This window comes from Panthera pardus, unplaced genomic scaffold (genome assembly GCF_024362965.1).
Source record: "Panthera pardus isolate Hobbes unplaced genomic scaffold, ASM2436296v1 HiC_scaffold_6, whole genome shotgun sequence".
NCBI classification, from domain to species: domain Eukaryota; kingdom Metazoa; phylum Chordata; class Mammalia; order Carnivora; family Felidae; genus Panthera; species Panthera pardus.
In genome coordinates, this window is record NW_026526991.1 from 79,895,204 (window position 1) to 79,916,051 (window position 20,848).

General features: G+C 37.2%; 1 protein-coding gene and 1 non-coding gene across 2 annotated transcripts in view; both read right to left on the reverse strand.

The window, feature by feature from the left end:
- The window catches only part of CCDC91 (coiled-coil domain containing 91), a 350,703-nt gene that overhangs the window by 21,390 nt on the left and 308,465 nt on the right, over positions 1-20,848 (reverse strand).
- On the reverse strand, positions 16,727-16,834 carry LOC128775138 (U6 spliceosomal RNA). Its single transcript, XR_008419789.1, has one exon. It is a non-coding gene; the product is annotated as a U6 spliceosomal RNA (small nuclear RNA).

Sequence of the window (20,848 nt, forward strand, 5' to 3'; positions counted from 1 at the left end):
TATACATATATATGTTGTTGTTTGTTTTGTTTTGTTTTTTAATGTTTGTTTAGTTTTGAGAGAGAGAGACAGAATGTGAGTGGGGGAGAGACAGAGAGAGAGAGAGGGAGACATAGAATCCGAAACAGGCTCTAGGCTCTGAGCTGTCAGCACAGAGCCTGACGCAGGTCTCGACCTCAGGAACAACGAGATCATGACCTAGGCCAAAGTCAGATGCTCAACCGACTGAGCCACCCAGGCGCCCCTAAATATATTTTCTAATATAGCATATACAGAGAGATAGATAATTCAGGAGATTTTGGAGCCATATCAACAAATGCAGGTAATATTCTTTTTAATGGATGTACAGCATTCCACTGTAACATAATTTATTTAACCAGCCCTCTACTGATGGACAATTCAGTTGTTTCTCATTTTGAAAATATCCAAGAATAAAATTCTATTGTGTGAATATTTGCCATGGGCTATGAGCAAAAACACAACTTCAAATTTGATGAGGATTTATTGTTAGACTTTTTTGAGGTGCTTACAAGGCAATTGAGGGGGAAGAGAAGATAAAGATGTGTATACATAAGATGACACTCTACTTCACAAAACAGAGCTAAAATGTGTTGGTAGTAACATCGAGGGCTTGGGTTCTTGTTAATGAGGCCCTTGGGAAAATATAAACACTCCTCCCAAGTTCAAATCTCAAGCCGGCCCACTACATTCTGGTTTTCAGCTTGAGCTTCTGGCACATAAGCCTGCAATTGGGGCCTTGCATCAGATGCCAAACTAAACATTTGGGAACAAGAATTATAATAACCCCCTTTTTTTTGTTTGTTTGTTTGAAGTAATTTAAAAACATATAGCATAAAGTAAAACAAAGAAAATTTAGGATGAGGGAATAACTCTAAGAAATAGAAAACTTGATAGCTTTCAAAGCATTTTCTTGGATATTCATTCATGTTATTCAGAGTATAGAATTAATTGCCAAGGTAGATCAGCATGGCCTTTCGAGAACAGAAGGAAGGGGAGATATGAATTCCTTCACAGACATTAGTGGAAAATACAAAAACTAAGACCCCCTGAATGCATGGGGTAATGGCAGAACAGAGATCTATTTAAATTCACTTTCCACATTGCCAGGCCTAGCTAAATTTGCATGATTGACTAATGGACATTCTAGTGAAAACTCCAGACTGTTGCTGCTGTTGTTGCCAATCATGAACTTTTCATGTAGTTCAACCCTGCCTCACTCTCTGTTTTAAGAAGAGGAAAATAATTGTCTGCCCCTGAAGGCTTTCATATTAAACATGTTAAAGCACATTACAGATGATGTAGAAAGAACTTTGACATATTTAGCATAAAATATTTTAGTGTCAGAAGACTATTCTCTACTTAAAATGACAGATTGTTCTCAAAGGCCTAACAGAATCTGTGGACTTATTAAAAGAACATGCTAGCATCTCCTCGATTAGTCTTTATAATGCTTGTTCCTTTGACAGGAGAGTGGTTCCCCTTGGGAGAGTAGTGGTGATTGAAAAGGAGCCCTGGAAGGAGGTAGTCCGGCATGTTGGTAATATTCTGCTTGACCACAGTGCTGGTTACACAGGTGTGCCTCCTTTGTGAAAATTCACTGAGCGCTATTCTTAGAGTTTATGTTAGACTATAATAAGAGGTTTTTAGAAAAGGAAGTGGGTGAGTACTTACAACCTCATATACAATAGCTACTTTCTCTTGATATGTAAAAGATATTAGTAAGCTATTAATAATCAGCATAACAAAAAATATGTTTCTTTAATTAAAAAAAAAAAGATGTTTTCTACACTGATGAATCAGCTAGTTTTACATTAATGTGAATCACTCTGTTATGTATTTCCCAAATACAATGTGTTCTTAATGATGGAGAGTGATGCAATCAAGGGTTAATTTGTATGCTTTGCTTACTTTCATGCACCTCAGCATAATTAGTACTATGTCTGAAAGAAAATATGTACTAAATAATAACAGCAAAAACTTGTCAAGCGCTTATAATGTGCCATGCATCAGACACTAAGTGAAGTAATTAACATTCCAACTACCATTTAACTTTATAAGAGTCAGTCTCTCTGCTGCCGAAAAACCCCATTCCAAGATGGCACACAATGAATACTCAATACTGTTAGCTATTATTTGCACAGAATTTCTCTTCCTTTATAGTTTGCGTGTTCTTTCATTTATATAAACATAGCTGAGGATCTATGATGCGCCAGGCATGTTATGTTGTGATCTTAAGAATCCTGTGCTATTTCTACTTGGGGGAGTTATGGAGGACATATAGCATGGAGGAAAAAGTTTGCTAATAAAGTTTTAAATTTGTTTTTAATTTTCATAGCATATCTAAGACTTGACAAAGAAAAGCACAGGATTATCGAGTAAAGGCAGTACAATACATCTCTCTGCATTTCATCATTTTAAAATCATCAGTTCCTTTGTAAATGAGATTTATTTTCCAACCAAGAAGTATTCTGTGGTATCTGTTCTCTTCAGGATCATACAATTTGGTATTGATTTACCAGTTACTCCATGTTTTCACAACAGACCCAATTAATTCAGAAACTATGAGAATGGGGGACATGATTTATATACCCGGGGTTGGCAAACTTTTTTGTAGAGTCAGATAATAAATAACGAAGGCTTTTCAGGCCATATGGTCTCTGTCACAATTACTCAACTCCGCTCTTGTAGCATGCAAGCAGCCATAGATAACATGTAAACAAATGAATGTAGCTGTGTTCCAATAAAACTTTATTTAAAAAGAAAAACAGGCAGCAAGTTGGATTAGGCCCATTAGTCATGTTTGGCCAATGCCTGCTTTATCCCACAATACCTTTTATAGTGCTACACAGACAGGTGGCCTCAGTAAATACATCATGCTTGACATAGTCAATGATGTTAAAAAAGGAAATGCAGGAAATGTGAGAGAAATGGCATTAATTCTGAGTTCTCTAAGAGCACATATCCACATTCCCTCTACTTCTAACCTGGAATGCACCTCTTCCACTCTTAAATTAGACTCTAGAACTAGAGAGAATAGACTTTCTACTGATGTAAGGAGTTTTCCTATGTTAGAAAAAGGAAAATAAATTTGACAAAAAATTCAAGTTGATAGGGAGCATAGACTTGGTACTCATTGTGGTATCTTTTCCCTTGAGAGCAGAAAACTGACATTTGCAGATAAGGTAGGAAAAATCCACTGGTAAAAAGAACCTATTCATAATAGAGTGCATCACAGAAACCCATACGGGTGGTCTGGCCAGGCTGAAGTGGTTGGCAGTGGGATTTGAAAAATAAGATTAACACAAGATGTTAAGTACTGAAATCCATCTAGTCACAAACACGTGTGTTTTTAATGACATTCAGAGCCATTCTGTAAAATGAAAGAACAGAGGTTAACTCATTTTATTGAAAACATCATAAAAAATCCTAGAGTACCCTAGAACTAAGAACCTTTTATTATTTTCACATGGCTGAAAATCATGTTCATCTGCCAGTGACAAATAACATTCATTGGTTATGGTGGAGACAGAAGCCTGACAGCAACATGACAGCAAGGGACCACACCAACACATTTTTTTCCAACATAAAATTGACATATGAGATGCAGACACAGTGCAGGGGGTCCTTCATAAAACAAAGAAACAAAATAAGTACAGCTTGTCCTCAGACTCCTTTTCAGTAAGAGGGAATCACCCCAGGCTCAGTACTTGCCATGACCTCCACTCTCATTTATTCAGCAGATATTTACTGAATGACTATAAAATATCAGGCACTGGTGTCTGCATTGGAACATATGGCTTTTTTTTCTTTTAAAACATGCCATTCTTAGAGAGAAATAGAAAGCAACTATCTAAAACAGTAAATAAAATAATTTCAGTCACTGGTTAAGTGCTAGGAAAAAAAAAGCATCGGTGGTAGAGCATGGTAGCTGGAAGGAGAAAAGTATGGAGTAATTTTAGCTAAGATGGTCAGGGATGGACATTTTGAAAAGGTAACATTTGGCAAACCTTTGGAAGATTTCAAGTTTGGCAATGACATGATCAGATTTATGCTTCAAAAATGCTGCATGAAAAATGTATTGTAGCAGGGTCAGTGGGCACAAAACTGGTAGCAAGTAGTCTTGGTTAAGATGATGGTGTCTTGGTCTTATGACACAGGAGTGGAGATGGTGATAAAATGATATACTCAGAAGATATTCTGGAGGCATATTTGACCCTCTGAAAGATGATGCTGGCTTGGTCTAGAGAGGATGCAATGGGAAGATAGTGATGAGTTGATGGGTTCGGTATTATTCTAGGGTATATTCGTCAGCTTTGTTGGAAGACCATGTAAGTTGTGGAAAGAGAATGACTTTCAGGATTATGGTTTGAGTGACTGCTATGATATTGAGATAAGAAAGGCTTCAGAAGGAGCAAATCTGGCAGGAGACAGGTGGTGGAAATCAAGAAACCTACTTTAGACATGGCAAGTCTAATCCCATGTCCTCAGGTATACTTCACAGGAAGGAAGGTTAGATACTGTGTTCTTCTAGGGAAAAATGATTATCTCATATTTATATTATCCAAAGGATTAAGTATACAACAGAGGTGTCAAAAACAAATGACAAATTAACTGAGGAAACAAATCATTATCCACCTATTTTTCAAAGTGTAATTATGTGAAAAGAATTAGCAAGTTAGATAGGGACTGTAAAAGACTTTCAGGAAAACTATTTCTGATTTCCATTTCTTATCTAAAAATCAACTTCTCCACCCTTTTCAATTTCAAGATTCAACCTCTGGTGGCCACCCTCCCTTCAACATTGGTACCTCTCCCTGCTGGTATAACCATACTCTCAGAAGAGTGCAAGAGTAAGTACTGATACACTGCTAGACCTTTCAAAATTATTAGCGGTCTAGAAATGTGAGAAGAGTTCTTGGATCAAGACATACAGATTTGGGTGCCTGGGTGGCTCAGTTGGTTGAGCATCTGACTTCGGCTCAGGTTATGACCTTGTGGTTCACAAGTTTGGGTCCTTCATCAGGCTCTGTGCTGACAGCTCAGAGCCTGGAGCTTGCTTCAGATTCTGGGTCTCCCTCTCTGTCCCTCTCCCTCTTAAAAATAAACAAACATTTAAAAAAAGACACAGAATTTACTTCTAAGTGAAAATAATACTCCTTCACCAAACATTTTGTGCTAGAAGTAGCCTTGAAACCTAAAAAATACTATATTCATATTACAAGCAATAGAAATTCTGTAATTTTGTGCTTTAGAGCATTCCTTTTCTCCCTTTCTTATCTTCATTATCAGCCTTGAAAAGTAATCCAAATGTTTTTATTTGGATGGTATCTAGCTAGCTATCACACATATCTTTTTATACATGGTATATCTTTAAATATTATGCATCTTTAATTACATACTGATAATCTATGCATACTATTTTTTTAAAGTATATTTATTTTGAGAGAGAGAGACAGAGAAAGAGAGTGTGCATGCGCGTGCACAAGCAGGAGAGGGGCAGAGAGAGAGGGAGAAAGAATTCCAAGGCATGGAGCCCAACTCAGGGCTTGACCTCACAAACCGTGAGATCATGACCTGAGCCAAAACCAGCAATCAGATGCTAACCCAACCGAGTCACCCAGGTGCCCCTATACAAACTAGTTTTTAAAAGAGAACTTAATAAAACAATTATATTAAAAACATAAACTAGGTCACTCATGTCATCATCCAGAACTAAGATCTACTAAACTGTGATGTATGTAACACTTCTGTCTAGAGAATAGCAGCCCCTTGCTGCTTGAAAACAATAAATAGCCTTCCACCTTGCAAGATGACACATATGCCTCCACCACCCCCACTCACATCCCACCACTAAGATTTATACCTACCTATTCAAGACGTGGGCCCCACACCAAGGTCATGAATTGAGTATTACATCATAAACCAGCCTAGGAAGTGCTGTGGCTGCTAAGAGAAGAAAGGGACTATCGCTCAAAGGAACCGTAGGACCTAGTCAAGCAAATACCAGCAGGGCACAGGACACTATATATGAGAGAGTCCTCAATCAAGAGGAGATAGACTGAGTTTAGATAACGGAGATTATTTATATGGAAACATTCTCTCATAGGATTTAATACCCTAGCAAGATCACATGAGATGATGCTAAGACGCTGCTATGAGGGCTCTTGGAAGAATACAGAAAGCAATGGTCCATATAACATGAAGCAGAAATGCCGTAATTGCTATGGCAGACAGTAGAAGTGCTATCACAGACTGCACCATCCAAAACCTGCTGGCCTGACAGAATGAGGGAATGATCTATTAAAGGTGCAGCTAGGGCTCCTTGGAGATGATATCCTATAATTAATTCTCTAGGATACAGAATACGCTTTAAGTCAACAACCATTATAAGGAGCTGTGTTTCCAAAAAGTAGAATTCATGGGTCCAGGAACTAAGAGGTAGCAGTAAGAGTGGCCCTATTTATCATCATATTCTTAATAACTGAATTGGAGAATCTGTGCTTCTCACTCCTGCAGACCCTAGGCTTTAGAGGTACTGATTCCTAGAAGGGTGATGATATTCCACCAAAGGACACAAAATAAGTCTCATTAAACTTTAAGCTATTATTGCTAACTGGTCACTTTGGGCTCCTCATGCCAAGAACAGTAGGCAAGGAAAGAAGGCAGAGGTAATTGATCCTGATCAAAAAAGACAGGGGCAACAAATAAGCAAACAAACAAACAAAAGAGGAGACAAGGCCTGTTACACAATTACACAATGACATCCTGGTGATCCAGTTGGGCATCTCTTAGAACTCCTTTGCCTATTTTTACTGTAAACAGACAAGTTTAACAGCTATAGCATGAGAAACACATGGCAACAGAATCTTAGAGGTCTTACAGATGCGGTTGGGGTTATTTCATCATTAAGCCCCTGAAACAGCAGAGTTCAGCCAAGAGTAAGAGGAATCTAGAACAAAGAGTAGAGGAGGGAGATAAGAATTAGTTGTGGCCTTGAGATCAGCTAAAGCAAGAGTTACTAGCTCATCTCACCAACTTTCCTTTTGTAGGTTTCCCCACAGAAGAAGACCAAAGACCAAACGATCATCAAGGAACTGTTTCAAGAACTTAAATAATGGAAGTGGATTTGATTGGTGCAAAAGATGAATTGTAGTGCACTACCAAGAATCTACTTTCAAGATGAACATACCAATTCCCCTAGTTGCCGAGATTGTTGGTGACTGGTGGGTTTTAGCAGAATCCCTCTCAGGGAATTGAGACCTTGGCCAAGGTCATGCCCTCTCTCTGAGAGACTCCTGCATTCAATGACTGGTTGCTGTGGGAGTACAAAGTTCAGACCCCTGGCCTCAAGGTGATCTGATCCAACTCTGAAGGGCCACCCCAGCTCTGAGGCTCCACAGAATTAGCTGAAGCCCTTGTACAACTATCTTGCAACTCCTCCCTTTGCTCAATCCTATTTCCTTCTCCCCACATAGGTACTGATCCTAAGGGTATTCCCTGATAAATTTCCTGCACATAAATCTCAATCTCAGAGTTTCTTTTGTGGGGGCATCTGCCTTAAGACAAACTGGTAAGGCTGTACTAGTATCAGCTGATTATTAGATGTGGATATGGCATAAAGACATTAACTCCTAGAGCTGTAAGAGGCCAGAAAGAGCATTCCTTTTCAATGGGAAGCACTTTCCTTTCCCTAAAAAGGAATTCAGAAAAGTTGTGGGAGGGTAGGAAGACAACTAAAAAACATTCAAAATAGTTTCTGAGTCCCTTGGAAAAATATCTTTATAATTTAGGATACTTACTTTGATAAACAGAATAGTGTCATTGAGAAAATTGATAGTGATTTTGGAGTCAGTTGTTTGTCAGTAGGGGATGGGTGCTACTGGCCATCTATTAGATAGAGGCCAGGAATGATGTTAATCATCCAACCAACAATGACTATCCAGCCTCCCACAATAAAGAATTACTTGGCTTAAAAGGTCAATAGAGCCAATGCTGAGAAACCCTGGTTTAGAGGTCATGAAGTATATTACATTCATTATCTCATTACATTCTTGGGATTATGGGGAATATTAGTATCTCTTTACTACAGATGGGGAAATTGAGCTCTGTGAAGGAAACTAACTTGCCAAAGATTGAAAAGAATGCTACCAGTAAAAATGTGTATAGTAGTTCATTTTATTTCATGCAACTTTTTCTGGTCCAGATGGCAGTCACTACTGGAACTTATCTCAATCACATCCCTACAAACCAAGAGGTAGCAAGCATATGTATAAAGCTTGATTTGCAGGCTCACAACTGTCATTTACTGCTAAATTCATTGTATTATGAAACTGAACCCTTCATTATATTAAGAAACTAAAGCCTGAATTCACATCAGAGAAAAAAAATCATTTTCAAATTTACACTTCTGAATTTACATAACATTTATTCCCAAAGCTTGATTCAAATAAAGAATTTATACATTGTATAGTACTACTGGTAGATTTAATATATCTACACATAGCATTTAAAATAAAATTGTTTTGTATTTTAGCCCTGAGAAACACGCTCAGGATATACTGTCACCAATGATAATCACAAGTCTGTCAAGAGGGAGCATGGAGTCTAGTTGTTAGGATTATTCCCTCTGGAGTCCCAAATTCTGCCATTTTCTAGTGGTATGACCTTGGGTAAGTTACCTAACCTTTCTCAAAGCTTAAGTTTTCTTTTTCTTTCTTTTCTTTTCTTTTCTTTTCTTTTCTTTTCTTTTCTTTTCTTTTCTTTCTTCTTTCTTTCTTTCTTTCTTTCTTTCTTTCTTTCTTTCTTTCTTCTTTCTTTCTCTAATATGAAATTTATTGTCAAATTGGTTTCCATACAACACCCAGCGCTCATCCCAACAGGTGCCCTCCTCAATGCCCATCACCCACTTTCCCCTACCTCCCACCCTCCATCAACCCTCAGTTTATTCTCAGTTTTCAACAGTTTCTCATGGTTTGCCTCCTTCCCTCTCTGTAATTCCCCCCCCTCCCCTCCCCCATGGTCTTTCGTTAAGTTTCTCAGGATCCACATAAGAGTGAAAACATATGGTGTCTGTCTTTCTCTGCCTGACTTATTTTACTTAGCATAACACTCTCCAGTTCCATCCACGTTGCTACAAAGGCCATATTTCATTCTTTCTCATTGCCAAGTAGTATTCCATTGTATATATAAACCACAACTTCTTTATCCATTCATCAGGTGATGGACATTTAGGCTCTTTCCATAATTTGGCTATTGTTGAAAGTGCTGCTATAAACATTGGGGTACAAGTGCCCCTATGCATCAGCACTCCTATATTCCTTGGGTAAATTCCTAGTAGTGCTATTGCTGGGTTATAGGGTAGGATCTATTTTTAATTTTTTGAGGAACCTCCACACCGTTTTCCAGAGTGGCTGCAAAAGCCTAAGTTTTCTTACGTGTAAAATAGTAACTTACTATGAGGCCTGTTTTAAGGATTAAATAAGATAATGCATATGAAATAGTGACTGGTAAACTATGCACACTGAATAACTGATAGTTATATTGAACGTCTGTTGCTTTTTGGCTTCTGGCATCTTAGTTCTCCCTCTTAATGGCAACTTGAACTCCATTTGGGGATTTAATTCTTACCCCTTGGATTTAGTACGGTGGACTGTAATTAGGTGTCTTGCCCTCCCCTAGCCAAAGGGCAGGCATGTAACCCAAACCAACCCAGTCAGATTCTCCTTCTCTGGAATTTATATACCGAGTGGAGAAACAACACAGAAAATGGTAAATTTTGTCCATTCATGGTAATGCTACCCTAACCAGTTTATTTTTCACTGTAACACCATTGTTAACACTGTTGCCTCTGAATTTCCAAAGGTGATTTATTTATCTTGCCATGCCAATGTCTGGTGTACAGCCTTCCATCAATTCCATAAGCCTCTGATAACCTTTCAACAAAATCCCTTTTCCTAAAGTTAACCTGATCCAGGTCTATTGCTTGTAACCAAAAAAAACTCTATATACACCAGCTATATCTGAAATCTGCATAAATTATCTAATCTAATTGATATTTAATTATAGTAAGTGCAAATAAGATTTAGTGACTTCTCTCTGCTTTCAGAAATACGTTTTATCATTGATTTGGCTTTTGGTTTTAGCCCTAATACATATCCCCACACAGTGAAGTCTATGAGGACTGTTTACCTAAAAGAAAATTTTGTGGAGCAAAGGTGCTGTTTAAGCAGTCATCTCTGTTTGCTCTCTGTTGGAGCACTTCTTGGTAGGGCTTCAAGAAATACAAGGCAAGTGAAAAGAAACTGAATGTCTGATTGATGTCTGATTGCCTGAGTCCACAATTCTATAGGCTTACCTGAGATCTTAAATAAGAATCTTTTCAGATACAGAGGCTTTCATTATTTTTGGCTTTCCTTCTGTGTCTTGGATGTGGTTGCTCTTTGGGTATAGCTACGGGTCAGACTCTGTGTGGTCAATCTGAATCTGCAATTACTGGCATCCAGGGTCAGAGGAGAGGGGTGTAGCAGCAGTGAAAGTGCATGTTTCTTAAACAAGGAAAGAAATGAATAATCACTTTGGTTTTGCTTTACAGATGCTTTGATCCGCTTCATTTTTCACTGTGGGAAGACAGAATGGCAATCTCTGAGTTGCTTTAGCGTTCACTTCCCAGAATAAATCTTTCAAGGCCATGGAGTATCATGCCTCTGTCAGCGGGGCTGCACTATGAACAAGCCATTAAGATGGCATTTCAGTGCAGGGCACAGAAATAATATACTTTCCCATCACTTGGTGTACAAAATTTGGCGCTCCACTCATTTGTCTGCACTTCAGAGCAAACGATTCTAAGGGCAAACGGTAAGAGTTCTTTGAGCAGAAAAGTTTGGAAAACTTAAGTGGGTAGTTAAGAAGGTCAAAGATTTCCTTGTTCTTACAGAATAATTATGCCCAATTCCAGTTTTTTTGTGAAAAAACAGGGGAAAAGAAGTCCATTAATGGATACCAAAATGGGCAACAGTTCCTATCTTCAGTGTTACTGAAGCAGACTTTACCGACTGTAGTGCGTACAGTTTAGGGTGTTCTACCGCACCATGACCAGTTGGTCATTCTGCAGCAAGTTTCCAAAACTAAAATGGCAGGTTAATTTATAGCCTTAGTGAAGCTGTTCTGCTAACCTTCACTGAAGTCCATTACCTGCCCCACAGGGCATTTTTTCTTGATCTACATATGATGAGTGAAATACATGCATAAGAATCTTCTAAGTGACATAAACATTTCCATGCATATAGTTCAATAAATAATTAGTTCAAAATCTTCCTAAAAAAAAACCCACCTAACTTATAGAAGGCATGGAAATATTTAGTGATTACATAATTTATTCATCTTCCTAGGAAATACTTTACCCCCCCTGGTGGTAAAGAAGCAACTAATTCAGGGTGGTCTTTGATTATTCTTTCCTCTCAGTTGTATGCCCTCTTTTCTCAACCTACTAGTTAGCAATTCTACATTTTGTACAGTCTAAGGATGCTCGTTGCAAGGGATTTATTTATATCATGGATTGTGCTATACTGAACACATAATGGAACTCATCAATTAAAGATTGCTGAAGTGACAGTTTCAGCACCATGTCTTATGGTAATATATATATCCTTCCTTATTCTTAAGAAACATTCAAATGTCATCAATTATTTCAGTGGGTACTTTTTAAGCCAGAATCTAATTTTAAAATTTATAGTCTAGTTCAAAACATGCTATGAGATTTAGAAGGTGCTAATTTCAACCATGAACACAGAGTAATGTTCTTCAATGTGAAGCTGCATCTAATCATTCGTTCACTTCTCATGGGGAGCAGAGGAATGAGGCATCTCAGTGATTCCCACTATTCCCTACATAAAACTCTACTAGCGCTTTCTCACCAGAGACCAGATGAATGCTAACTACTTTTATGAAGTTATAGGATATATGCAGATGTAAGATATAGTTACTCTGTATCTGTAGGGTTTTTTGGTTGTAAGCAATAGAACTGGATCAGGCTAACTTTAGAAAAAGAAATTTTGTTGAAAGGATACCAGAGGCTTGCATAATTGATGGGAGGCCATAGCCCAGACATGGGAATGGACAAGCAAAGTTTTTCTCCTTTCATTAAATTGACATTTTTCAGTTCAAGTACAATAAGCTAAAACACTCACTACCTTGCATATTTTACTACTTTTGAGAATTTTCGTTTTCCTTAGTTTAAATCAGAGGCTGCTATATTATAGCTAAGGAAACTAAGAGATGGCACCATGCTTTTAAAAATATGATTCCACTGAACTAATACTGGGTGTCAATCCTAGACTGGCCCTCTGTCACAATGCTGCTGAGAACTACAACCAGTTCAGGTGACTAATTCTTATCTGAATATATCATTTCTGTGGTGTAAACTTGTTGGAAGACAGGTAAAATTGTTATAAGGGTTTACCTGAGATGACAATTGGGGTCTTTAAGTAATGGGGAAAAGCATACAGGAGTCTACACTTGACTTATGGACTAATGACTACTTAAAGGCATGGACTTACGGAATTCTGCCTCCATTTAAGAAAAATGGAGAGAAGAATGCCATGTCTTTCAGATAATGCATAGATAACAAATCAAAAATTTAAAATACTCCCCCAAAATAAATAAGGCAATTTATATATTTAAAAGCAGTTGATTCAATACAAACTTTAGAGGCCTTAGTCTTTACATTGTACTCAGATAAGTAACATCCATTTCTGATTCTGAATTAGGTGCTCATATTATTGTCACTTGTGACTTCTATGCTTGGTTTTGTCCTTCATTTCTTTTTTCTTATCTAAATTCCAACCCTTCTTATCAGTCAGAGGTGTATTTAGCTGTGTGCAACAGAAATCTGACAAACAGTGGCTTAAAGAAGGATTTATTATTTAATGCACCATGGTCTCTGGGAGTAAGCCGTCCAGAGCTGGTAAGCAGTCCAGGAACAGACTATTTTCTTGCATGGGGCTCTTTAGTGCGTGTGTGTGTGTGTGTGTGTTTGTGTGTGTGTTATATATATATATATATATATATATATATATATATATATACAGTTCCCTTTGATCATAAGATGGCTGTTGCATCCTCAAGTATTAGTTTATGTACTAAACAGGAAGGAAGTGAAAGGAAAAGCAAAGCATACTTGCCAAAGGAGTGTGCCAGTTTTTACCAAAAAAAGAAACTTCTTAGAAACCTCACTCAGTAGACTCTTTAGCACCTCAGTGGCCAGAACTGGGTTATGTGGCCACTAAAGACTGAAGAGGAGTTTGAGGAGGAAGCTGTCTGTGACTGTATACACTGCTGCCTTTAAAAACCCTGGAATCCTATTAACTCAGCAGAAGGAGAGACTTTATTTTATGTAGGTAATTAGCACTGTTTGCCACAATTCTGCAGTGCTAGATGAAGAACTATGGTCTTTACACAGTCTGCCCTGTTTCTTCATGTTCCCTTCTCTGAACATTCTGGGCAATTATCATTGAGCTGAGTCATGTATTACAACAATTGTGTGCTGCCTTGTACAATGCACTCATTTTAAAACATGTATTTAGACTCATCATCCCATAAGTTCTCAAAAATGAGTGTCAGATTTCATAATACTTCTGCATCATATAAATATGATATTTGACTTACTAATGAATTTACTCACAAATTTCATCTCAATCCTGTTCTTTAGAAAAGTAAATAGCTTATCATTGTTGCTCTAAAAGATATTTCATTTTTGACTACTCCCTAAGCAATCTAGATATTTTCTAAATTGCTTTAAGAGTCTTACTGGCTCTCTGCTATAGTTCCTAAGCTTATAGCTTGCCTAACAACATTACAACAATAAAACCAAACAAATGAGAAAAAACACCACCCTGTGTTATATCAAAGGTCTGAAGGAGTGAGGTATATTTTAAAATAACTTGAAACTTAGCATTGAAGTAACTGTGGTACAAATCAATTATGACAACTATTTTGCATCTGTTTCCATCTTCATTTTCTCTCTCAAACATGTCTTCCAATTAAGAGAAATGAAAAAATAAATAGAGAGTCTTCAACAAACAGTGCAACTTTCTCAATAAATAAGTGCTCTCCTTACCATAATGGCTCTCTAAAAAATCTTTATGGTTATCTTTTCTTAGACATAAGTGTGGAAAAGACCACTGGTCTAAAATAGAACCTCCATGGCCCAACAAAATGGTTATTTCTTAATTTATGAACACATATTGCATTTTTCTAGGAATATGTTATACATGTTATGAAATAAGTACTATTTAAAAAAGGATAATGCAATTGAATAATGCTTCCTTGTATTTGAAAATCTTGATACAGCAATTTGACTCTAGATGTAGTTTAACACTTATTTTACTTTTTAATTTGAGAGGCAGAGAGAAAGAGAGAGAGAGAGAGAGAGAGAGAACATGCATACAAGCAGAGGAGAGGAGCAGAGGGAGAGGGAACAAATCTTAAGCAGGCTCCACGCTCAGCACAGAACCTGACATGGGGCTCGATCTCACGACCGTGAGATCATGACCTGAGCCAAAATCAAAAGTCGGATGTTCAACCGACTAAGCCACCCAGGTACCCCAACACTTGGTTTCAATGTCTGTCAGAGCTGAAAAAGAGACCTCAAAATAATATGTAGGTGAAATCTGAAACACAGCATAGTTAACTCTACTTATTAAATCATGAGGCTCATTTTCCAATTTCCAGAGTTTAGTGAAATTTTGAAAACACTGAATTGAGTATTGTATGACACTAAAAATCTGTGAAAAAGTTGTAGTATTTTTACTGTTATGTTTGGTGTTTTCAGGAGATGAGAGAAGAAACAGGAGGCAAGATGACGTAGAGCCCTATAGGCCACTGCAATGACTCTGGTTTTCCTCTGAGTGACATGGACTCATTTCAAGATTTTATACAGAGGAGTGATATAATCTGACCGAAGTTTCAAAAATGACTTTTCAGTGCAAGTGTAGAAGTAAAGATACCAGTCAGGGCGCCTGGGTGGCTCAGTCGGTTGAGTGTCCGACTTTGGCTCAGGTCATGATCTCACAGTTTGTGAGTTCCAGCCCCACGTCAGGCTCTGTGCTGACAGCTCAGAGCCTGGAGCCTGCTTCGGATTCTGTGTCTCCCTCTCTCTCTGCTCCTTCCCTACTCACACTCTGTCTCTCTCTCAAAAAATAAACAAAGATTAAAATAAAAAAAAAAAAAAAAAAAAAAAGAAGTAAAGATACCAGTTAGGAGGTTTGTGTAGAAGTCCAGGCAAGAGCTGACAGTGGCTTGGGCAGTGGTGAAAGCAATTGAAGTGGTCAGAATCTGGATATATATATATTTTTTAATTTTTTTTAATGTTTATTTTTTCTTGAGAGAGAGAGAGAGAAAGAGAGAGAGAGCAGGGGAGGGGCAGAAAGAGAGGGAGACAGAATCCCAAGCAGGCTCCGTGCCGTCAGCACAGAGCCTGATGTGGGGCTTGAACCCATGAACCATGAGATCATGACCTGAGCCGAAACCAACAGTTGGATGCTTAACCAACTGAGCCACCCAGGCGCCCCAGAATCTGGATATATTTTAAAGATAGATATCCCTATATATTAGATATAGGGAGAGAGAAGTAATCCTTAAAGTTTTAGCTTACACATCATTATGTTGAGAAGGATTCTCTGATCCACTAGGACTTCATTAGGTCATCTTTCCAGGTGCTTCGATAGCACCCTGTGCCACTTCTGTCTCAGCACTTTCACATGGGTGGCAATTTCTGGTTTTCCCCAGACTACAGTTTTTCCAAGACTATAATCCTTGGAAGTGTAGACATCATGTCTATCTTACTTATAGTATATACTCACTATATAAATATTAAATCAGCAATTGTTAATGAGTGAATAGAATATGTAAAATCTATACAGTAGAAATCAATAATACTCTGTTGGCAATAAAAATGTTGGGAAATTTTTTATTGGTATAATATTGTACAAAATCTTATTTTTCAACAGTGTTACATCACCAATTCTATCAAACAGTTCATAATCACTTATATTTTATCATGAACTATTGTAGTTAACACCCAAATTATGGGAAGAGTCCAAATGTCCATCAACTGATGAACGGATTAAGAAGATGTGGTGTACAATGGAATACTACTTGGTGATAAAAAAAAGAATGAAATTTTGTCATTTGCAACAATGTGGATGGAACTGGAGGGTATTATGCTAAATGAAATACATCAGTCAGAAAAAGATATCATATGTTTTCACTCATATATGGAATTTGAGAAAGCTAACAGAAGACCATAGGGGAAGGGAGGGAAAAATAAGTTACAAACAGAGAGGGAGGCAAACCATAAGAGACTCTTAAATACTGAGAACAAACTGAGGGCTAATGGAAATGGTGGGGGGGTGGTTGGGGAGGCAGGAAAATGGGAGATGGGCACTGAGGAAGGCACTTGTTGGGATGAGCACTGGGTGTTGTATGTAAGGGATGAATCATGGGAATCTACTCCCGTAGCCAAGACTACACTGTATACACTGTATGTTAGCTAAAATGACAATAAATTATTAAAAACAAACAAAAAAATTCCTGTAGTTAAATCATAGTATATTCTTTAGCAGACAGTAGTAGCTCTTGAAAGACTTTATCAAGGGCATCTAATATTTTTCACACCCTAACGTATGAGAAAGTCTTAAGAACCTACAGCATATATGAGAATTGCTGATTTTATTTCATGTGTCATCCTTGCACAGGGACCATGCTAATCTTCTCTGTTTTGTTCCAGTTTTAGTGTATGTGCCGCTGACGTGAGCACTAACTGCTTTTATTTTAAATGTCAAATTGGCCAGACCGTACACTATTAGACACTAATAGGTTGAGTGTAGAAATAAAACAATTACAGCTTCAGGGAGGGAAGTTGGGAACATTCCTGTGCTGACTGTTGATAATGCAGTTCAAATCTCTATGGAATAGATCTACTGACAATCCTTTGTTAAGTTTTTTCTTAGTTTTGTACAGTATATACATATTCTGAGAAAAAGTTATTGAAACAGAGCTTTAAAAGCCCAAAGCAAATGGGTAGCACAGCTTTCCATGATTCAAAACGTGGTAATGGTATTAATTTCACTCTTCACATATCCTTTGTGCTTGCTATGTATCTGCTTAGAAAGGAATTAAAAGTATACTTAGCCAATGGTATCTCTCTAAGTTTCTCAGGGTGATTTTACCATGGTGAGTTTACTACATTGAAGGACTGGTTTTTAGCTGTGCAGGTAAAGACCTCAGATTTCCACAATACTAAGCACAAATCTTTCTCTCAAAAGAGTCACAGTAAGTCAAGTTCACCAGACTGTGTAAAAACTTCCCTGTGTTGTAAACAAGTCATAATCAGAAAGCTGCCTAATAAGCAGAGGATCTGAACAAATGGAGTTATATCACATAAATGTTTAATGGCATTTCTTCATTCATGAAACAGAATTTTCTTTTCTTTTTATTTTAAAATTCTAATTTATTTATTTTGAAAGCAAAAGAGCAAGAGCGAGAGAATCCCAAGCAGGTTCTGCACTGTCAGTACAGATCCCAACGTGGGGCTCAAACTCACAAACCATGAGATCATGACCTGAGCTGAAGTTGGACGCTTAACTGACTGAGCCACCCAGGTGCCTCAAAACAAAATCTTCTTGAACATCTGCTATGTGCCGAGCTTACTCTGAGATACTGAAAATACAGTGGTGAACAAAATAGACAAGATACTTTAATGAGGGAGATAGACAATTAATACAGATTTTTGTCCGTGTTTTTTTAATTGATGCATCTCTAGTACTTAGAGTACTTCCTAGTACATATTAGGTCTCTGATGATATTTGATGATTGAATGAAAAATGCAATATAAACTATTCAAATAGTTTCAGATAATGTTATATACTAAGAAGAAAATAAAATGGAATCATGATACAATAAAGTAAGGTTAGTAGAAGAGAGAGTAGCTTGCTGAGATTGGTTTATTTGGTAGATTAGATTACTGTTTGGCAACCATTAACCCATTCTTTTTCTCCACCTCCATGGGAGGATTAGTTTTGCACTCCACTGATGTTGAATTTGACTGTGCAACATGGTTGGCCTAGTAGTGGGTGGAATATACTTTTCTCCCTTTTGACCTTGGGCTTGGCCATATGACTTGCTTTGGCCCACAAGATGTCAGAGGTGACACAGTCAAAAACTTGTTCACGTTCTTGGGTTTCCCCTCTTGCATTTCTGCCATCGATGTAAGAAGAACATACCTTGGATAGCCCATAATAGATACCCTCTGACTTTTAGAAACTGTGTTCAAGTGGTTTAATTTCTTTCACTAAATTCAAAAACTTTGATTCTTGAAAGTCTATGCTATTTTCATTAATCTGTTGACTACTAATGTCAGAGTCTTAAACATGAAAGAAATATGAGTGAACAAGTTGCATTTTGGTGGGAGAGTTGAAAGGAAGGGACTTTTACTAACTATTAAAGTACACAATAAAAAAAGGTAGATGTAAAACTTCTTTTTTTATTAATAGGATTTTTTAGTAATTTAACCACTAAAATCAACTAAGAGCAGAAGGAGAGCATGTTTGTTTAGTCCAGTGGCTAAGCTCCACCCCAGACAAGATATTTTCATTTTCAACACATGATACATAAGAAGAGGAAAATGTGAACCACAGGAATGGAATAAATATTGAGGACAAAAGCGAAGTGTTGAATATATTATAGTCACACTAAATCTTAAATGAATAAGCACTCTAAACTATAAAGGAAAAACTAAGCAACAAAGTTATTTTATACGCCAAATGTCCCCACAGATGAATAAAAAGCAGACATTAAAATTCTTGTAAAATGGCAAAGAAACTATGATTAATATGTTCCTGGTACAAGGTAATGATCACATTATGCATGTGAAAAATATGAAAATTTGAAAAATCTTGGTGTCAAGAATAGTGGGATCATTTAATGAATCGATCCCAACATACACTGAATGTTGGATATAGGATTTATCCTAAAATATTGTACTTCAACTCCAATGTTCAGAAAATTATCTAGGCTGGAAAACATTATCTGGAAAAGCCTCAAATGGATTGGAGGGATCTAATGTTGAAACTTACTAGTATAATAATGTTCTGACTGGCAGCCAGGGTTTGGGCAGCCATAATCTTCTATAGCCCACAATCTCAAACAAAGACAGAAGTAAAAAGGACCTGTGAAAATAGACAGAACAAAACCTATATATTTATTACACAGTTAGGGACTAAAGATTCTCCTTTTTCAGACTTAGAACATATGTGACTTAAATATGACAAAGAGTACTTTGCTATCTAGTTTCTTATTTTCTTTAGTTTCTTCAGAGTTGAAAAACATAGCAGAGGTCATGGATAACAGGCTTGACAGCAAGAAAATGGAGAGGATTTAGAAGAAATAGATCCACTGATAAGAGCGTGAAGTAAATACAGAGAACAAAGATGTTTCCAAGGACACAAGAGACAACTAAAATTTAATCTAGGTGAATTACAAGTTAATCAAGTTCTTTCTACTTCAGGAATCTTTGTGGCCATCACTCTATGAAAACAAGTACTATAATTAATGTATAAAAGATGTCCCTAAATTACCAAAGGTAAAAATTGTTGGTTAACGCAAGAACAAATTTAATCACTAAAACTTAAAAAAAAATCTATTTATATATATCTTCTAAAACTATCTATTTTTAGCACAAATACATGGAACAAAAACCTTATCTATCCAAATACTGCATATCCTCTGAATAGTGTCACATCACTTAGGCGTAACTGTAGAAACCTCAGATTATTTGAGAAAGTATGAACTTGTGGTGTCCAAGTGGCAAACTTTCTACAAGATGTCTGATGAACCTGGCGACTGCTAAAGTCCTGATTTAGTAAGAATGAAACCCATGTAGTTTGACTTCAAAGGATCAGATTTAGAATTAGCCATGAGACTAAAAAGCTGGAAAAATATTTCTACAGTAACCATAGCAACTTGGAAAAAATTCTCAAAATATGTAGTGGCCATTTATAATGTTCTCTGATTTTTGATACCCTTCCTGTGTTTGATGAATTTCTAGCCTCATGAGGTATAACTCCCCTAGGTAAAACTCAGAAAACTTAGTTATCTAACCTGCTCTACTCCCAAGTCTCTGCTAATCAAAGTTGACTGTAATAGACTTTGATTCAGAAAGAACAAGAGGAAGGAAGCTCTGTAGACCAACCGTTTTGCTCGTATGGATGAGACACATTCAACTGTTGGATATTTCAATGGTTGCATTAAGCAATGGGTTCTTTTGGTGCTTGATGGGAATGTAGCAGCGAAGAAGGACTTATCTTTGAACAAGTTTTATGGTGTAGTTTTGGTATTGTTTCCGGAAGCTTAACCTTCATCCTGGTTCTCCGGCTTTCAACAATTTGGTCAACTACTAAATTTCCTTTTAATAAGCTTTTTTACTGTTAAAGTAGCCAGAAAAACCCTGATTGACACTAAATGGCTACTAAGCAGCGGCTGAAGGCAATGTAACCTCAGGAATATCAGAAAGATCTATGGTTAGTTCTGGCTCTCTAAGGGCTGATGGCTCTAAAATTCCAGCCAGTTTTCTGAAAGAGAAAAAAAAAATTAAAAAGCAACATCTGGCAGCCTGCATAGTAGCAAAGTAAAAAATTATTACCTACAGTCACTTGAAATGAAGTGATCAATGAAGGCAAGACTTCGGAAGATCCAGAGACTACTAATATGGAACAACATTATAAAGAGTGTGAAGAAGACAAAATTACTTGCTTTTATTTCCATAGCACAGCTT